This window comes from Cajanus cajan, chromosome 6, assembly GCF_000230855.2.
Source record: "Cajanus cajan strain Asha chromosome 6, NIPB_CcT2T_4, whole genome shotgun sequence".
Lineage (NCBI taxonomy): Eukaryota > Viridiplantae > Streptophyta > Magnoliopsida > Fabales > Fabaceae > Cajanus > Cajanus cajan.
This window is the reverse complement of record NC_138522.1, coordinates 55,674,434-55,680,433: the sequence shown is the minus strand read 5'-3', so window position 1 is coordinate 55,680,433 and position 6,000 is coordinate 55,674,434.

The following is a 6,000-nucleotide window of genomic DNA, read 5'->3' as shown; positions in this document are numbered from 1 at the left end:
AATAATACTTGTTGCACCAATGTATCATTGTGGATCATGACTATGCTCACAAAATTTCTACAAATTAATCTACTATTGCCGAAATTCCGTTTCTACTTTTTCCGGCACTAAATGGAAGACGATAAGCATCAAAGACTAGATGACACTATACTGTGTATCAATTGGAAATCAATGTAGGAGGAGAAGATATGACTTTGGACTACCACTTTACAAGCTCTTCACAATGATTGTACAATTTTTGTGCCAATGTAAAAAAAAAAATGACCTATATATAGGGGGTTCAAATTCAACCAATAATTAACGAGAGTAATCATGATATGTGCTAATTATTGGTGACGTAACGAATGACTACTACAAGCTTAGCTAACATCCGCTGGTGGAATCGACTAACGTGCCGCACAAAGTCATCATAAGATTAAACATTCCTGCAATAACAAAGTTTAAATATAAATGTGTTGCATGGGTACGAATAAGGGTATGAGATATACGATTTTTCAAAAATTCTAAAGTATAGGTACGTTAATGTAATTTAAAAAATTATATTTTTAATTATATAAATCTAAGTTAATTGTATAAATGATAAAAAAAATCAAAAATAAATAAAGGATTTACCATTGCTTGAACTATAATATTAACAATAAAAATCTTAACACTTAAAACATGATTATAATATCACTCTTAAAATATGATATCACACTTTAATTGTGATATATCAAACTTTAATAATTTTAATCTCTTCATTTCTCTATCTATCATATGTGAAAAAACTGTTTCTAATAATGAAGGAGTTATATGTAAGGATAAATAAGCATTCTCTCTACCTATATTCTTGCATAGTTAGATGAACATTTTCTTTGCAACAATGTAGTTTTTATAGCATTGTAACTAGGTAGAAGAAAACCTAAGATAGAAGTGTTAGTAGCTACTAACATAATAAGATTCCTAGCAATATTAAATGACACATCAGCAGAATAAAATAGTACTCTAGCTATATAACAAGATAAATGGTCCCTAACCTCATTATTAAAAGCCTTGTTTAATGGTCCTTCTATGCCTTTTCTTCTCTAGCTTTCATTTATAGGTGAATTTAAACATGTAGTTTTGGTGGGTAAAGGTACTTGCACAAATTTTTACTTTTTCAATGGCCTCTAATTCAATTTGTGTCATCTCAACAACACTTCCACAGTTCCACGTGATACTTTAGAACAAATAATAATTCTCTTGTCTTTTGAGAAATTGAGTCGTTAATGAGTTGTCTAATGTTATTGTGGATGAGAATTGAGATTTAAGAAGAAGAAAAAATAGAAAATATAATTTTTTTATTCACGTATATAAGTACTCATGTGTACCCAAATTAAGTAATCTACTTTTAAAAAAATAATAATTTGGTGCATATGTTCACAAGTACCAAGTATGGATAAGTACCTAACATGAATTTTGGAGTACTTATGATCGAAAATTGTTCAAATACTAACGATTAGTTGAACACTTTTTTTTTTCTTACTCAACTAATGAGATTCGATCCCTACCAAAATCATAATTGAATCATAATTGAGAATCATAATTGAGAATCATAATTTTTATGGGTGATTAAAAATAAGTAAATAAAGATAACATGATAATTTAATCATTATAAATTTTTTTAGGCTCTCACAGAACATTCTTGTCAGATCTATTTTTAAAAATATTTTTTAAAATGTTGTTTCTAAATAATAAATTAAACATGAAAAAATAATATTTTTAAATTTAAATTTATAAAAAAAGTAAAAAATGTATATCAAACATCCTAATCGACTATTGTATTCATATCATAGTACCCCTTTATTACGTTGCTAAATAAAAATTTGCTTGTGGAAAAAATACACCTATGCTAAATTGATCCAAAAGTGTTTTAAACTAAAAGAGTCTCTATCTAGATGTTTTGACTAAATAGTGATGCATAAATTACAGCGAGAGGCGAAGCCCAACCCAATTAAGTTGTAGAAATAGACCTTTCTATCGGATTTAGTATGTTTATTTTGAATTATTATAAAATGAAATATATGATATAAACAAATTTTTAAAAGTAGTACTTATTGATAAGAAAAAAGAAGTGTAAAAGATTTTACACGATCAATCAATTAAAAATTAATTATAAATAATAATATATAATTAATTGTATATAATGAATATATGTGTGTTTTTTCTTATCCTTATACAGAATTAATTATATACGGAGCATATATTGTATTATCTAGCACAAAACAATATGTAACATTAGCAAAAGAGTTGAACATTAACAAACCAATTGCCAAAATGGGAGGACTTTGGTGGCTTGGAGTTTTGGAAAAGAAAAATGAGGGCCTATGAGCATATCACTTACAAGTTACACCTTCTGTAACAGGCATGGCAACGGGGCAGGGCGAGGGCGGGTTTTACGTTCCCCGCCCCCGCTCCTGATACCTGCCGAGGATAAAATCTAGGTCTCCATCCCCGCTCCTAGCGGGATTCGGGTTTCCCCGCCCCGCCCCCGCCCCCGCTCCTATTTTTTTTTCCTTCTTTTTTTCTTTTAAATAAATATGAACAATTTTTAAAAAAATAAAATAAAAGTAAAATAATATAAATTTTTACATATAAATATTTCTAATTTTGGTTTATATATATATAAAAATAACTTTTTAATTATATTATTAAGCGGGACGGGGGTGGGGGCGGGTATGGGGGCGGGGACGGGGTGGATATTAATATCCCTACCCCGCCCCCGCCCCGATTTTATCAATTAGAAAAAATCCGAACCCGAACCCAAACCCGATAAACACGGGTTTTCCCCATCCAAATCGGGACGGGTTCGGGTGGGTACTCACGGGGGCGGGTTAGATTGTCATGCCTACTTCTGTTAGATCATACAGTTGACGCTAACATCACACTTCATTATGGTTGGTAAATGGTAATATATATATATATATATATATATATATATATATATATATATATATATATATATATATATATATATATATATATATATATATATATATAGGCTAAAAACCTATTTTGGTCCCTTATAATAATTGTTTGTTTCAATTTAGTCCCACTTTTATTTTTGGTTTCAATTTGGTCCTAAATAATTTAATTGGATTCAATTTGGTCCCTAATAAATTAATTGGTTTCAGTTTGGGACTTCCATCCAAATTATTTAAACGGGGTTAACTGTTGGTCACGTGGATGCCACTTAGATGCATAGGTGGATGCCACGTGGATGCCAATTTTTTTAAAAATATCTGGAACCAGAACGGTCCATTCTGGTTGCACTTTTGGTATGTTAATTTTGCATCCGGAACAGCCCGTTCCATGTGCAAAATTAACACACTAAAAGTGCAACCAGAACGGCCCGTTCTGGTTCCAGACTGCTAAACATAAACGATCAATGATTATAGTTCACGGTTGTGAATCATGGAAGGAAAAAGACCCAAGGTACAAAGCATTTCAAACACTGAATTTGGTAATATTGTCAATGCAAATTGATAACTTCAATTGCTAAACAGTTAGGCTATACAGTGTATTATTAAGGACAATGCAATGTATCACTAAAGACAATGGTAGCAGATTTTATTTCATTTCAAACTGGAGTGAACCACTTACTACCAAATTTACACTATACAGTAAAGGATGAAATGATATGGTATTTTTCCTTGAAGTCATTAACGATGTACCCCAACAACAACAACCTGTTCTTGAAGAGGTAGAACCTGAAGTAAAGGAAGAGGATACACATGACTAACATTTCACCACACAACCATATGCAGGGACAGATCTAAGTTAATCATAGTGGGGGCACTTGCCCCCACTAAAATTTTTTTCATTCTTTTTTATATATAAAATATTAATAATTTTATAAAATATATATTATTAATTATATTTTAATTATGTTGTTATATCTAATATAATAAATATATTAATATTTTTTTTTGTGGCGAAATTATCTTCATTTTTAATGAATAAAAAATTTACTTACTTCAAGAGTAAGTTTTGATAGATTTATTCTATTTAATAATTAATGTTCTATATCAAATTTTTAAGAATTTAATTGTTAAATTAAAAAGTTTTTCATGTATAGATCAAATTTATAAAAAAATTTAAAATATTATAAATCATATGATACTTCGTTAAATTAATTCAAATTAACATATAAAATATTTTTGTTTTAAATAAATGTAAAAATTTAGAGGACACTAAAAGAAAATAAATTAATAATTTTATTATGTTTATCCTATTAATTTTTATCATTTTATTCCTCTAATTTTAAATAAGTTACAAAAAATTATAAAGTGACACTTAAATATTTCTTCAGACAGAAAGAGAAAAAAAAAGTTATTACTCTATTTATAAGACAATTGTATTTTATAAAAATAAGTAATTTTAAAATTTTTACCATAAAAAATATTTTTCAAAATTATTATATTTTTTAATAAAATTAATAAAGAATATTCTATTCTCAGTTTTGGAACGGGCCGTTTTGAATCCAGAACGTCCCGTTCTGAAATCAGAACGGACCGTTCTGATTTCAGAACGGACCGTTCTACTGTACTCTTGGTGTGTTAATTTTGCATCTGGAACGGCCCGTTTCAGATGCAAAATTAACTCACAAAGAGTGCATCCAGAATTGCCCGTTCTGGTTTCAAAACGGGTCGTTCTGGTTCCAGGTGTTTTCAAAAAAATTGGCATCCACCTATGCATCTACGTGACATCCACGTGGCCAACAATTAACTCCGTTTAAATATTTTGGACGGAAGTCCCAAATTGAAATCAATTAATTTATTAGGGACCAAATTGAAACCAATTAATTTATTTGTGACCAAATTGAAACAAAAAATAAAAGTGAGACTAAATTGAAACAAACAATTATTATAAGGGACCAAAATAGGTTTTTAGCCTATATATATATTATGACACTTCACACTACTCATTTAAAAAAAAAACTCTTTTTCTTAAAAAAATTTAAAGATATTTTTAACCATTGTTTAGTTTTTAGACATACTAGTCTTATCTTATATGGTGAGTATTTATATTTTCAAAATATTAAATATATTTACTTTTAAGAAATATTATTTACACAACAAAATTTTTGTATTTGTCTCTTCCTATCACATAGGGGTGAACACCAATCTCAGACCTAACCTGAAACTAGAAAAATCAAAAGAAAAAAAAAGGTAAATAAATGAATTTGAATAGATTATCAGATAGAGAAGTTAAAAAAGCGGTTTAGAATGGTTAATTTTGGTCAAGTTTCATTTAACGCATCAGCACTTAAATTTAACGGTTCAAACAAAATAAGAGTCAAAATAATTATCATTTAGATTCAAAAAAGTTAAACTTATTTTGGATCATCTTTAATTTTTATTTTTATTGCATAAAAAAATTGAGTTGACAATATAGTTTCTAACTCATTTTTTTTTATCATGTATCTAAAAGAATTATTATAATATTTAAATTATTTGAAACTTAAATAATTTTATTTATTTTTATTTAAACAAATTAAATAATATCTAAATGACTAAAGAAATAGATAACAAATTGGATAAAAATTTACTTAAGCCAATTAAATGATTTAAAATTCAATACATATATATCTATAAAAAATTGTCCATTAAAATGGAAATCTGCTCAAATGGAGACTTGCCTAAACTAATAAGTTATTTAGACTTTTTATTGATTAAGATTTCTTTTGATACCCAAATTTTAATTAGTTTTGATAAATATATTGTCATTTGATTGATGCATATCTAATATATATATATATATATATATATATATATATATATATATATATGTGTATGTGTGAAGAGATTATAATTACAACGGTGTAACTTTTACTAAGTATTACATCGCTTAATAACTTTATATTAATTGTGAATTTTGTAAATTCAACCGTTAGATTGAAAGTTCATATCACTTTATACATGTATATCTATATTAATAGAGATTAAAGTTATTGAGAGATAAAATATATTTTAATAAAAT